Source organism: Mustela nivalis (assembly GCF_964662115.1).
Source record: "Mustela nivalis genome assembly, chromosome: 6".
Lineage (NCBI taxonomy): Eukaryota > Metazoa > Chordata > Mammalia > Carnivora > Mustelidae > Mustela > Mustela nivalis.
This window is the reverse complement of record NC_139025.1, coordinates 98,140,847-98,153,214: the sequence shown is the minus strand read 5'-3', so window position 1 is coordinate 98,153,214 and position 12,368 is coordinate 98,140,847. Positions and strand designations below refer to the sequence as shown.

The 12,368-nt window shown below is 37.9% G+C and overlaps 1 protein-coding gene and 1 pseudogene across 3 annotated transcripts in view; one reads left to right on the top strand and one right to left on the bottom strand.

Annotated features, from left to right (window-relative positions):
* Positions 1 to 9,420, bottom strand: part of LOC309868105 (peptidyl-prolyl cis-trans isomerase A pseudogene) — a 49,063-nt pseudogene extending 39,643 nt beyond the window's left edge. The window contains exons 1-2 of the transcript in view: positions 9,099 to 9,420; positions 8,670 to 8,887 (exon numbers count right to left, since the gene is read on the bottom strand). The product of the transcript in view is annotated as a peptidyl-prolyl cis-trans isomerase A pseudogene (transcript). The remainder of the gene's footprint in view (positions 1 to 8,669; positions 8,888 to 9,098) is intronic.
* The window catches only part of GLCE (glucuronic acid epimerase), a 115,665-nt gene that overhangs the window by 40,430 nt on the left and 62,867 nt on the right, over positions 1 to 12,368 (top strand). The gene's annotated exons all lie outside the window — the stretch shown is intronic.

The window sequence follows — 12,368 nt, the reverse complement described above, 5'->3', positions numbered from 1 at the left end:
AATTAGTGATATTATTCTATAATAAAGTAATGTTCTGTAATCTAGTGGAGGTTGAAAGTTTACTAATTAATTAAAGTTATACTGTGCATATACAATATTAGAAAGCTCTTTGACTCTTATGCTACCTATAAACACTTGTACATTTTTGAAGTCGGAGCACTTCAATAATCATCTCTGCCCTCTATATTCCAGATTTACCAGATTACCTATAGTTTTCCAAACTGACCATTATATTTCATGCTTATAACTCACATTCCCCCTTTCAGAGAACTTCATTGCCTATGCCCTTCCAAAAACAAACTCTTTCTTAAGTCGCCACTGTACCCTGCACATACGTATTTCTGTTAGACTCCTTAAAACACTTTATTACCTTTATGTTCATGTCTCTCACCCATTACTAGATTGTTAATACCTTGATCCTACTCATTGCTCAACTCGTGGTTCCTTTAGTACAGTGTTCAGTGTTATGTGCCTATATTATCTATTGCTGCCTAATAAATTGCCTTCAAAACTTAGCAGCTCAAAACCACATCATCTGGGGCGCCTGGGTGGCTCAGTCATTAAGCGTCTGCCTTCAGCTCAGGTCATGGTTCCAAGGTTCTGGGATCAAGCCCTGCATCGGGCTCTCTGCTTGGCAAGAAGCCTGCTTCTCCTTCTTCCACTCCCCCTGCTTGTGTTCCCTCTCTCCCTGTGTGTCTATCAAATAAATAAATCAAATCAATCAATCAATAAATAAAATCTTTAAAAAAAAAAGTCATCTCACTGTAGGTCAGGAATATAGGAATGGCTTAGGTGGGTCTTTTACAAGGCTACAGTCAGTGTGTTGAGTAGGCCTGCAGTCTCATCTGAAAGTTTACTGTGGAAGGATCCACTTCCTAGCTCACTCACATGGTTGTTGGCAGGATTCATTTCCTTATTGGGCTGTTGGTCAGAGGCTTCCCTTGGTCCCTTACTACGTGGACCTTTCCAGAGTATCTCCCTCAGAGCAAGTAAGCAAGAGGGCAAGAAAGAGTACCAGCAGAAGAGGGTGCTAGCAAGTAGGACATCATCATCATTTTTAACCTAATCACAAAAGTGACATCCCTTCACTTTTGCCCTATTCTGATCTTCAGAAGGAAGTCAGTAGGCCCAGCCCACACTCAAGGGAACAGGGAATTACACAAGCCTGTGAGTACCATGAATGCAGGAATCATTGGAGATCCATTATAAAAGTGTGCCACCTAGTCCCCAAACGCTGGTACTATGAAGCGCTTACATGTTGAATGGATTAGCCTTTTATTCAAGCACCCTCATCTCTGGTAGCATACATTTGTGAGAGGGCTGGCTGAGGGTGAGGGCTCTGCTTGACGCTGCCAAACACAGCTGCTTTTTGGGAGTTCTCTCAACCCCTGTTTTCCAGTGAACTTAATGCTTTGCTTTTATGAAATAAGTTAACATTAGTGAAAAGTTAAAATCATGTTGCACCTCTGTGACCTACGTAAAACCAGGAATGCTACTTAGGAAAATCAGAATACATGAAGTATATAATTTAATGGGATTTCAAGAAATAGTCTTATAACAAGCTGTATTTTAAGTTCATTCAAGGTTCCCATCATCCCCAGTCCATATACTACTTTATGACCTGGATAGACAAAATGATGTATCAAAATTTGAGCAGTTGAAGTAGATAGCTAAATTTGCTCCCTACTATAAAATAATCTTTCCTTACAAAAATAAGCTCTTAATAGGCTGGAAAAAGTATCAGGTCACGGATTTGGATTTTGGTTGGGGGAGGCATTTAAAATTGAGGCAGTTTAATCTTTAGAAGAGAACTAAGGAATCTCATCCTAGACTCATAATATGTTCCATATTAGCAATAATTTACCTAGCCTTATCTTTTTACAGATGAGGAAATGGCTTCCCAGTCAGTGATGTACCCAAGCTGCTGGTGGCAGGACCAGTGCCAGATCCCAGGCCGCCAGTTCCATAAAGTGCACTATACCGTGCCACATTGCTAGTCATAAATCATACTGGAACTACTTTGGGATCTTTAAAAGTACTTAGGCCTGTCCCATCCCCAGATATTCTGAGTTCATTGGGGTATAAGTTGAATACTGGGATTTTTAAGAGCCCCAAGTTTGAAAACTTCCATAAGGAATGAGTGTGCTTATGGACTTGGAACCAGAGTGAGATCAATAGTACAGATTTCCATCCATTCTGATGCCTTAATCATATATTTGGCTAGGTTTTATCTGGGCAGTAAGAAAAATCTTTACATTGAGAAATAGCCAAGAGTTTTGCTGAACAAAGGCTTTCTTAATAAAGTTGTCCTTTCACTCACTAGTGTATGTTTTGTAAATGAGATGGCCTGCAACAGAATTCTTCTTAATCATGAAATAGGAGAACAGTTCTTTGACACTGATCAAGCAAGGAGAAAGTCTTCTGCCATCTGTGTTGTGGCGTGCTCTGCTGTTGTTTTAACTAGATAAAATTCTAATTACTGTTAAACAGATTGTTTATGAGTTTTTTTTAATATTTTAGAGCAAGTATATAAATATAAAGAGGCAAAGAAATGGTTCCAGATTTAAAAACAAAAGGCTTTTCCTTTGAAAGTAAATTAATCTGGATTTGACATGCTGGGTTGTTCAATAACACATTTCTGTGTATGTCCTCGGTACTGCCTGTTGCAAGGAAATTTGCAGTTTTATTATAATCATTCTGTGGGGCAATCATGCACTCTTTGGTAGGATGCTGACTGAGCATTGTAACTAGAAAATAGAATTTGGGATTGGTAAACAACACATCTTGTTTCAGGATATCCCTTCCTTTAAACAGGGTATTTTCCTTCGTAAAGACAGGTACCAGCAGCATGAAGTAGAAGAGTTAATAGGAGATTGTGGTCAGATTGAAGCATTTAAGGATTTAAGATCTTTGAAAGAGTGTCAAGGTGATGACAAGAGGCTATACATTCAGGTTGCTAGAGTAGAAATTAAAGGAGGTGCATTTGTTTTCTATTGCTACAGTGGCAAATCACTACAGGCTTTGTGGCTTAAACAACAGAAATCTATTAACATACATTCTGTAAGTCAGGAGAGTCCAGCTGGGCTAAAATCAAGATTTCATCAGGATAAGATTCTTTTCCTTCCAGTTGTAGGGCTGACATCCCAGTTGCCTTACTGGCTTTCCCATAAGGACCCTTCTCAGACCTTAAAGACTACCCTCATACCTTGACTTACGGCATTCTTTCCTCTATTTTAAAAGCCAGCAACAACAGGTCAAGTCCCTTTCACATTTAAGGTATTTCCCCCTCCTTCTTCTGTCTCATCTCTGTGATCCACTTTTTGTCTTCCTCTTCACTTTAAAGGACTTTTGTGGTTGATTAGATTGGACCCACTTGGATAATTTAGGCCAACCTCCCCATTTTAGCTTCCTTAATCTTAATAAGAACTGAAAATCTTTTTGTCATGTAAGGAAAGCTAGGCTGGGGGTAGGAGTGAAAGGAGAAAAGGACATCTTTGGAGGGCTGTTCTGTCTGTCAAAAGGGGCTAAGTCATTGAAGTGAAGGAAAGCAAATATCAGTATTGACATGGCTGTTGAAAATCTTTGTCCAGCAAATAATTTCTGATTACTTACATTGTGCCAGGCATTGCAATAGGCACTGGGGCTATTGTGATAAATAAGACAAGACACATTCCCTGCCCAGCCTGTATGTATATAGCAGCAAACTTAGAGCAACAAACAAACCAGAGCAGTGCTTTATAAAGGATTCTTCATGTTCTTTGTATTTACATTAAGTTCTTTGAAAACAGATACTAGTGTTCTTTGTTTTGGTCCTTTCCTCATCCCACCACTAGACCAGTGTTTTACATCTTATGTGTTTAACAGATACTGTTCACAAAGGCTTACTTTGGTTTTCCTTTGCATTGTTAAGAATCTGATTTATCTCTTTTCTGATATTTTCTACTCTAAAAGCAGTGAGGAATTTTGAGTTCAGTCCAGACTAAGATGGCAAGTTAAGATTTAATCAGATTCCTGCTGAAGAATTTTTAAAAGGATTTAAAAATTTTCATGTACTCCATCTTCCTTTCCTGAGTTAAAACTCCAGAGTGGTAGAGGCAGCTTTACAAATGCTGTCATCATATAAATTGGCACTTTTGCTTTATTTCTCCTGGGTTCGACAGCCAAAAAGTACCTACCCAATTTTTAAAAAATCAGCAGTTCTATTAAGCCCTGTATTCATCAATAGATAGTAAAAAATTGCCAACCCTGAAGCACATTAAAATAAACTTCTCAATCTGGCTTTTCCATGGATAGATGGCCTATTAAAATAATGGGAGAAAATGAGTGAAAGAATAAAAATAAAATAATGGAAGAGATAGACTATCTGTTTACTATGCCTAGAGCTATCTTCTTCATATACAACTCCCTGTTGTTCTCACACTGTGTGCTGAGTGTCAGTCTGTTTTTTGTGAAAAGCCACAGGATTCTTACCAGTTGTTCAAAGACTTTAAAAGACAGTTCTTAATTTTTTCAGTGATAGTCAAGGTTATTCTATGCTATGTAATGTCCCAGAGCAGCAATGAGGAACTTTAGTAATGATGGGTTGAAATAAACATTGGTGTGTGAGTTTTATAGATAATATACCAGCATTAATTTTAAACTTGATCATCACAGAACTTCTTATCAAAACAATTGGCAAGTGGTTAAATATATTTGTTGCAAAGGTGTGAGCTCCACAGCATACATGTCACATAGGATCTTAAGACACCTTCTTAATTTTGGTACACACAGAACTCCAACCAAAATTCCTTCCTGATTCTTTTCTTTTTAATTAATTATTTTTATTAACATACAATGTATTATTTGCCCCAGAGGTACAGGTCTGTGAATCATCAGGCTTACACACTTCACAGCATTCACCATAGCACATACCCTCCCCAATGTCCATAACCCAACCATGCCCCCCCGCCCGTAACCCTCAGTTTGTTTTATGAGATTAAGAGTCTCTTATGGTTTATCTCCCTCCCAACCCATCTTGTTTCATTTTTCCTTCCCTACCCCCAAAGCCCCCCACTCTGCCTTTCAAATTCCTCATATCAGGGAGATCACATGATAATTATCTTTCTCTGATTGACTTATTTCGCTCAGCTAATACCTTCTAGTTCCATCCTGGTCATTGCAAATTCCTTCCTGATTTCTTTGGCAGTTAACATTATTTATGGATATCTTATCCATATGACTCTTCATGTCTCCAAACAAGTAGCCTAAGTATATTTACACAAAATTTCATTTCTGATAAAAGAAATTTTAGAACAGTAGATGAAAAATTCATTTCATTTGCTTATGTTAAGATGGGTATTGTCCTATTAAATTTGCATGATATTAATGTGGGTTGAGGAAGGCGATAGCTGCTTTTGTTTTATAGAGGTGTTTTAATGCACTGTAATCATTAAAGCATTAATGGGCTTTTTCTGTGGGCTTTTTTTTTTATGCTTCAGTGAGTATCTAGGAAAGTGTAGCATCCGGTCAAATTTCATTCATATGCAAAAATTCTTATTAAATGGAAACTTTTGGCGTGCCTGAGTTACCATTAAGTGTGCCTGAGTTACCATTAAGTGTCTGCCTTTGGCTCAGTTCATGATCCTAGGATCCTGAGTTCGAGTCCCATGTCGGGCTTCCTGCTTAGCTGGGAGCCTGCTTCTCCCTCTCCCTCTGCTCCTCTCTGCTCCTCATGCTTGCTCACTCTCGCGCTCTCTCTCAAATGAGTAAATAAAAATTCTAAATAAATAAGTAAATTTAAAAAATGGAAACTTTTGAGGAGGCTGGGAGTATAACAGTACAATAATAAAGATAACTGAGGTTCTTTTGATTTTTGTAAAAAGAGAAGGGAAAAGATCCTCTGGTTTTGGTCATTAAAATGTAGTATTGACTTAAATACATGCAATGCCACAGTGAGATGAAATTTACTGACTTATCGAAGCTTTTGACAGGTATATTTGCATCTTTAGACATCAGATTTGAATTATTAAAGCAGCCTTTGTTTAGTAAATTGAACATTTACTGAGAAGATTACATGGAAGAATAAGCATACTGATTTGCAGTAGGTGCAGTTTTAGCTGGTGTTAAAACTAAACTGGCCTTAGTGAATTCGTACCCTGGTTACACAGAAGTGGCTTCAGTTTGAAAGGATATGGTTTCAGAAGTTATATATTTTTCCAAATGTGTTTCTGGGAAGAATAAACCTAAATTCTTGAAGCAGGCCGTTTCACTTCTAATTGAATGTAATACTAGGAAAACAAAAAGCCTTAAGGCAAAAACTGTTTCTTACAGAGGTTTTTGTTTTCCATTTGAAATTAGTGCAGTTGGAGATTGGCTTTAAAAAAAAAAAAAAAAAAAAAAAAAAACTCCGATTCTTTTAAACAAAGTATAGCAATGTAAAATTGTTGCTAAATTTACTAGCACAACTGAGAACAATTGTCTTCTTTTAAAAAAAGTAATCAGTGAGTTTTATTTAAATAAAATAGTTGCCTGAATAGGATTTTAAAAAATAACACCTAAGATAAACCTAGGAATCAGATTAAATAATAATAAAAGGTGTTTTCAGGACACGTAGTGCCTTTCTACTTAGATTTTAAAATTTAAGCCAATTGTTGTGTATGGGTTTGAATGTTTTGTTCTGTGTGTATGTGCAGTATAATGAAAGCTTGTAGTAGTGCTGTATTAGTTCAGGTAAAACTCTTGCAGAAGCGTAGATTTCTGAAATATTATGTTATCTAATTTACATTTTTGCTTCACCTTCTTATTCAAGTAAAACAATTTTTGCCTGATAATAAAGGTGGAAACAAATGATTATGTTTTACTCTCCAATGTTAGAATGTTCTCAATGCATTTGAAGTAGAATTAATTACATTTTTTTCCTTCCCTGGAATTCTCTGGCTATAAATCAGTTTTTTTTTTTTTAATTAATGAAAGTTCTTTTATGATGCCCTTAAGCACCTGTCAAGATTTACTCTTCAATTAGGTAGGTTGTGATTAGACTCCTTTGCAGGTGATGCACTGACTAGAGGAATTGACTTTTAGGCTATTGATTTTGTGTTAGGACTGAGCAGAGAAATTTTCATTTGTTTTATCTTAAAAGTAGCCAGAATAAATGAGAGGATTCTTATAGACTGTAAAACCCAAACTAAATATCCGGGAAAAATCTTCGTGACTTAAAGGTTATTTGTTTAAGTAGCAGAAATTAATTTTTTTAATGAACATGCAGTAAAATTGCCTCTTGGGCGTACAGTTGATGAACTTTAACATGTGTAGATTTTCATGTAACTGTCATCACAGTCAGTATGCAGATACCCAGATGGTTCCATTAGTTCATAAAATTCCCTTATGCTATCTCTATGTAGTTTTGTTGGGTCCATGGTCAAAGGAGCGAGACTGATACAAAGCAAAGGTCAAGCAAAGCTTTATTTCACGCCAGGCATCAAGAATCAAACTGACCGGCAGGGGTCGTCTCTTGCAAAGAGGCGACCTCTCTCTGCCTTACAGACTAGCTTTTAAGGGCAAAGGCCATGTGGTTGGGCCTGACCACGCACAGGTGGCCAGTGAGATTGTAACACACAGAGAAAGCTGCATAGTCATTCTAGGTCACATATAAGTGACCAATTGAATTACAGTTTACTTTAGAGTAGATATTTGACTTAGCCTATCACCTTGGTCAGAATTGGCACCCAAAAGGTGCCCAGAGGGTGGGGCCCATACTCTTTGGTAGTTGGGGAGACAGTATGCCCCCCTTCTGATTGGATACCTCCACCTGGCCTGACCCACCCTTGTATTTGGGCTTTGTTACCTGGGACTGGTTTCTGGGACTTGTTTTTAAGTAAATTCCCTGAGGTGTGGGGGCAGGGGCAGTTTAAGTTTTACTGCATAAACAACAAAATCACTGTTTAACCGGATAGAGCTGCTCTGGCTAAATAGGCCCTTACAGTTGTACTCTCTTTATCTCACCCTGGCAACCACTTTGTTGTTTAGTTTTATGTTTTCAAAAATGGCCACTAAGTGGGATCATAAAGTATGTAGCTATTTGAGACAGTTATACATGCATTTATTCAGGATAGTGCCTTAATATTTCATCTAACTTGTTTTGTATATCATGATTTCATTCATTTTTATTGCTGAGTAGTATTTGATTTATTGGATTTACCACAGTTTATCCCTTAATTCATTGAAGGACTTTGAGTTGTTTTAAGTTCGTGACTATTTTAAATAGGGATGTTATAAACATTTGTTTGTTGACTTTTGTGAATATAAGTTTACATTTCTCTTGGGTAAATACATAGTAGTGAGATTGTTGGTAATTGTATAATTTTACTTAATAAGAAATTGCCAAACTGTTTTCTAAATTGGTTGTACCACTTTGTAGTCCCATCAGCAATGTGTGATTGTTCTAGTTGTTTTGCCTATTTGCCAGCACTTGGTAGGGTCATTCTTTTGTTAGTTTAGTTTTTATTTCATAATCATAAACTTAACTCTGTAATCCATCTAGACTTAGAGGGGAGTAAGGAAAACCTATAAAATTGTGGTGAGAGCACAAAGATTATAGGATATTTTAAACAGGTAAAGGTGAAGAGGTGCTCTCATGAGCTACAGAAGGAACGGTCTGGTAGTTAAGATAAAACACAAGTGAAATTTATTACATTTGTCCATAGTCAGCAATGGTGATCATTTTGCTGGTCTTGCCATTCCTGGCTCCAAAGCACTCCATGGCTTTTATAGTATTCATGCCCTCCTTCACCTTGCCAAAGAACACATATTTGCTCTCCAACCACTCAGTGTTGGCACTGCAGATGAAAAACTGGGAGCTATTTATGTAGGGTTTAACATTTGCCATGGAGAAGATGCCAGGACCTGTGTGCTTCAGGATAAAATTCTTTTTTTTTTTTTTTAAAGATTCATTTATTTATTTATTTGACAGAGAGATCACAAGTAGACAGAAAGACAGGCAGAGAGAGAGAGAAGCAGGCTCCCCGCTGAGCAGAGAGCCCGACATGGGACTCCATCCCAGGACCCCGAGATCACGACCCGAGCCGAAGGCAGCGGCTTAACCCACTGAGCCACCCAGACGCCCCCAGGATAAAATTCTTATCATCAAATTTCTCCCCATAGATGGACTTGCTGCCAGTGCCATTATGGCATGTGAAGTCACCACCCTGGCATGTAGATCCTAGAATAGTCCTGTGAAAGCAAGCACCTTTATAACCAAATCCTTTTCCCCCAGTGCTCAGAGCACAAAAGTTTTTTGCTCTCTTTGGAGCTCTGTCTGCAAACAGCTTAAAGGAGACGTGGCCAAAGTGCTTGCTATCCGCCGTGATATCCAAGAACACAATGCGGTGACCATGGTAGGCACAGGCAGCCCTGGTGCAGCAGCATCTGCAAGTGGTCATTCTTTTTAATTACAACCATTCTAATAGATTTGGAATGATATCTGATAATCATGATTTTAAATTGCATTTTCCTAATAGTTAATGATATCAACCACTTTGTTATGTGCTTTTTTGCTATACATGTATGCTTTTTGGGTCTCTCCAAGTCTTTTGTCCACTTTATAAAATAACAGACTTTATTGGGGAATAATTTTAGATTTGTAGAAAAGTTGCAAAGATAATATAGAGGATCCCTGTATGTCTCTCATCTTATAAAATCGAGACCAAATACATTCATCAAAATGAAGAAACCAACATTGGTACCTTAATGTTAACCAAATTATAAATTTTAAACTCAGATTTTGTCAGATTTTCCACGAGTCTCCTTTTTATGTTCCAAGGATTCCACATTGCGTTTACTATCTCCTTATTCTCCTTTGGTTTTTGGCAGTTTCTTAGTCTTCCCTTGTTTTTCATAACCTTGATAATTTTGAGTATTAATACTAGTGAGGTATTTTGGAGAATATCCCTTAATTTGTGTTTATCTGATGTTTTCTTCTGATTAGACTGAGGTTAAGGATTTTAGGGGAGGATATCAAAGGTATGATAGTGAAGTACCCTTCTCATCACATCATATTAGGGAGTATCTGATATCATTTGGGTTATTATGAATACTTATTTTTATACATTGGCTTATAACCCAATGAATGTTATTTGTTTTGTTGCTAAAATTATTTCATTGTTGAACCCTGTATCCCTTTGACATTTGTTGAATAGTGCCTTGATTTCTGGCACTACAAGATACTCCAGACTCATCTTGTATTTTCTCCGCCCTATTCCTAGCATCAATTCCTAGCATCAGTCATTCTCTGAGCTCTGGTTTCTTGTATTAGAGAATTGTGTTTAGAGACCAGTGTCTGGGTGCTGGATGTACTTCTTACTCTTGGGGTGTCACTGTTTCTAAGCCTTTTCAGAGGATAAAGGTGGGAATTATACATCTATATGCTAATCTGTGTGTATGTACACATTATAATTATGTATTTATGTATTTGTGTATTATGTAAGCAATATATATGTTAAGTTCATACCAAAGTCTGTGACTCTGCTCCAGTACCATAAGGTTCATTCTAGCCTTCTCCTTTTTGCTTAACTTCTAACTTTTCTTGAGATGAGAAACCTGGCTTATTTACATTTTTGTTCTACCACAGTGTACATGTAAAAAGTAAATTTAGAATTAACCATTGCTATCATAAAAAATAAATTTACCAACTAGAGTACTGTGTTTATGTATGGGTCCTTTTGTATTTAGCCTTAAAGTTTCCGTTTAAAATACTGTTTTCCAAAGTTACTTAGGTCAGCTTATTTTCCTTCTAACCTCTTCAGTGGGGTGTTTGCCTTTCATTTGCAATACAGTCAGACTCATTTGTCACAGAATGCATTCTATCTTAAAATTTCCCTACATCTTAGTTGATTTTTAAAAATTTGCATACATTAAGGGTGCCTGGGTAGCTCAGTGGGTTAAAGCCTCTGTCTTCCGCTCAGGTCATGATCCCAGGGTCCTGGGATCAAGTCCTGCACCCTCCACCCCCCACCTGCCTCTCCGTCTACTTGTGATCTCCGTCTGTCAAATAAATAAAATCTTTTAAAAAAAATTGCATACATTAAAGTTCACTTTTTGCATGTGCAGTTCTGTGGATTTCGACAAATGCACAGGGTCATCAGTCACTATTCCAGTACCATACAGACAGTTTCATCACACCAAGTATTCTCCTCTTAAACAGTGCTGGACCCAGTTAACAACCTGTGTATATGTGCATGTATAGGGCAGAGGAGTTCCCCACACCAACCAGCAGCTGGGTGTCCTACAATTCAACTAAATGTCTGACAAATCTACCCAGAGATAGTATCAGTTAAGGGCTCAATCCCATATGACTGTGCACTCCATACCTCAGTTCATATACCAGGTGCAAGCCGAGATTGTCACCAGTGATTCTGACCAACAAGCTATCAGAAGTTTCAGTGACTCCCTCCTTGGGTTTGATTAATTTGTTAGAGTAGTTTTCAGAACTCAAACATTTAACTTAATAGATTATTGGCTTATTAAAAAAGTATATAATTTAGGAACAGCCAGATGGAAGATAAGCCTAGGGCAAGGTATGGGAAAAGGGTGCAAAGCTTCTATGCCCTCTGAAAGCACACTGCTGTCCAAATGCCCATGTATTCACCACTTAGAAGTTCTCTGAAACCCTTCCTGTTGTGATTTTATGGAGGCTTCATTACATAAACACAATTGATTAAATTATTGGCCATGGCACTTGATTCAGACTGTATTCCTTCTCCCCTCCCTGGAGGTTCATGGGGTGGAACTAAATTTCCAACTTCCTAAGCCCAGAATTGGTTCTTCCAGAAACCTTCCTTCCTCAGTTACTTTCTGTAAATCCAGTTGTGGTGGAAAGGAGTTTATTACAACTAACAAGACACCCATTTCACCTTTATGGCTCTGAAGTGATTATAGGAACTGAGGCCAAGCTCTCCACTGAGCCCAGAGCCTGATGCGGGGGCCCTGAGATGATGACCTGAGCCAAAGGCAGAGGCTCAACCCACTGAGCCACCCAGGCACCCATAGCTAAGAAGTCTTTACCTAGCTAGCCCTAGGTCACAAAAATTTTTGTCCTGGGTTGGGGGGGGGTTGTATAAAAAGTTTTATAGTTTTATATTTTATGTATCCATTTGAGCTAATTTTTTAAAAAGATCTTATTTATTTATTTATTTGACAGAGACGCAGCAAGAGAGGGAACACAAGCAGAGGGAGTGGTAGAAGGAGAAGGAGACTTGCTGCTGAGCAGGGAGGGGGCTCTATCCCAGGACTCTGGGATCAAGACCTGAGCAAAAGGCAGGCACTTAATGACTGAGCCCCCCAAGTGCCCCAGCTTGACCTAATTTTTTATATAAAATGAGAGGTTTAGGTAAAAA